General features: G+C 40.2%; 1 long non-coding RNA gene across 1 annotated transcript; it reads left to right on the top strand.

The window, feature by feature from the left end:
* The first annotated feature begins 367 nt into the window (after window positions 1-367).
* LOC135573993 (uncharacterized) lies at window positions 368-2,295 on the top strand. Its single transcript, XR_010465094.1, has 2 exons — window positions 368-652; window positions 1,966-2,295. It is a non-coding gene; the product is annotated as an uncharacterized LOC135573993 (long non-coding RNA).
* The last annotated feature ends 307 nt before the right edge of the window (window positions 2,296-2,602 follow it).

The raw sequence follows: 2,602 nt of genomic DNA on the forward strand, positions 1-2,602 counted from the left end.
TATTCTAAAATATATTAAATTGTCGTCGTCGTCCCCCCCCCCCCCCCCGTCAATCTACACACAATAACCCATAATGACAATGCAAAAACAGTGCTCAGCATATGTGGAACTCCTTCAAGACTGTTGGAGAAGCATTCCAGGTTAAGCTGGTTGAGAAAATGCGAAGAGTGTGCAAAGTAGTCATCAAGGCAAAGGGTGTTTACTTTGAAGAATCTCAAATATAAAATATATTTAGATTTGTTAAACACCTCATTGGTTGCTACATGATTCCATATGTGTTACATCAGTTTTGATATATTCACTATTATTCTCCAATGTAAAAAAATCTAATTAAAATAAAGAACAACCCTGGAATGTGTAGGTGTGTCCTACTTTCGACTGGTACTGTACATAAATAAGGTATTTCTGTTTGCTAAAATTTCAACAAGCCTGTTTTTGCTTTGCCATTATGGGCTATTGTGTGTAAATTGCTGAGGAATTTTACTTTATTACTGTAACGTAACAAAATATTGAAAAATACTGAATACTTCCCTCAGGCACTGTAAATCTCCATCAAATTCAAGCTTCTGGGAAAAACCCGCATCGGTCATGTAATGGACGAAGGGCTGCTTATTCAAACTGCGCAACACAACGAGAAGGTATGAAGAAACAGGTATGTTATCAAGCGGTTTATCGACACAACTAAGTGCACTTATGGGCATACAGAGGTTGGCTATTAAAGTACACGACGAGAGGGAAAGTTCTGCCTACAAGGGCAACTACAAGGAGCTTGCAGCGGTAATTGCACGTTAAGATGCGTTACTTGCTGCACATATGGAACTTTCGACTTTGGTTTATAGGATGTCGAAATCAATTCAGAATGATTTGATAGCTTCCATCGCATCATCCATTAAAGGTCCGATTAAAGAGAGGTTGACGGAGCGCATTTTTTCGCGCGCTCACGTAGGCTTTCCACTTTCCTTCTGAATTTATTTAGCAAACGTGATAACACATCACACCGGACAGACACAAGCAAAAACTCATTACTAAAATGTTGCAGCAGCCTAGGCCACACCTAAACATCGGATATCTGACTTGCTGTATGGGATGAAAACGAGACAATTTTTCATTCTGATCAACTGTAGGCTACTAATAATAGCAGCTGCATACAGCCTATGTGCAACAAATTGGTAACGTTATGTATTTATAGTCCATTTGTGTGTCAGGAGAATATGTGAATGTGATCAAATGTTGTGTATATTAAATCTTGGGCTGACTAGGCGTTTAAAATCCAACATGATTAACTGGAATGAATCAATCAACATAATAGTGAAGACTGTACATTTGTTATTAGGCCTACAGTTGCATAGGCCTGCGTGATGCAAACATGCATAAAAGCAAGCTCAGCCCAGGGAGTTCTATCATCTATCAGTTGTTGTCTCTGTGTCTGGGTAGAGGAAACCCCCCTGTTAGTCTAGTCTAAATATAATTCATATGAACAAGTATAAAGTTGCTGCAGTTTGACAGTGTTTTCACACCTCTAGGCCAGCAGTTTTTTTTCAGGGTTTAAAAAAAGCAACATTTGACCTGATTAGGAAAAACTGGTCCCATCATAGCCCTATAAAACCTTTTTACAACTGATTAATCACTGTCATACCTCGTAGGGTCTAGAGTTTTCCTGGTTAGGTTAACATATAAGGAAAAACTCCAGACCGTAGGAGGTTTAAAATGCCCCACCACTCTGGGAGCTATGGTGCCACCAGCCTGCTTGCAGTTGTCAGTTATCATCAGCTATGTGGATGATCAGGGCTTTATTCAGGAACGTTTCTTGGGTCTACTTTGATGTGTCAAGTGGGAGAGATGCGCAGTCTGTGTTTGACCTTAGTGAATTCTGAGATGTCTGAGTTTAACTTCATGGAGAAACTTGTTGTCCTAACCTACGATGGAGCCGCTTTAATGGAATGTCTCTGCTGTTTGTATTTACAGCTAAGTCCCCTCCTGTTCCCTGATTACGAGGTGATGTCCACTCCATTACCATTGTTATCTCTCTCCTGACATGAACTGAAGCCACGTCTCATGTGTCCTGTCATCCACTGGCACACTGAATGTTTCCCCTCCTAGCACTGTGAGCACCCCAATCAATTTTCTCTCACTAATGTATGTAGAGTCAATCACATACACAAACACGTTATTACACTGTGTAGTTTATTGTGTTATTGTTTTTTGTTTTCCCAGGACCCGTAAGTAAGCATTTTACTGTTAGCCTTCACCGGATGTTTACAAAGCATGTGACAAATAAAATGTCATTTCATTTGATTATTTTAGCTACTGTCTCTCGCTTTTGTCTCCTGTCCACTTCCTTTTTCTAGTAATTCAACATCGGTACTATTTCTCTTTCGATCTGTGTCTCTGTTGGTTTCTCTTCTGAAAATGGACACCACCACACAAATGCAGCTGAGTTGATTTGAGACAATCATGCTTTGGTGGTCCATAACGATGACCTCTAGTTGAGAGCAGTAGATAGCGCATGGTACATCGAATCTGGTGTCTATCTCCCCCTGGTGGTGATAAGTGGTTAATGCAACTTAATTGTCAAGCTGAGGTGTCACCTTCCCAATCGTTT

This window comes from Oncorhynchus nerka, linkage group LG11 (assembly GCF_034236695.1).
Source record: "Oncorhynchus nerka isolate Pitt River linkage group LG11, Oner_Uvic_2.0, whole genome shotgun sequence".
NCBI classification, from domain to species: Eukaryota; Metazoa; Chordata; class Actinopteri; order Salmoniformes; family Salmonidae; genus Oncorhynchus; species Oncorhynchus nerka.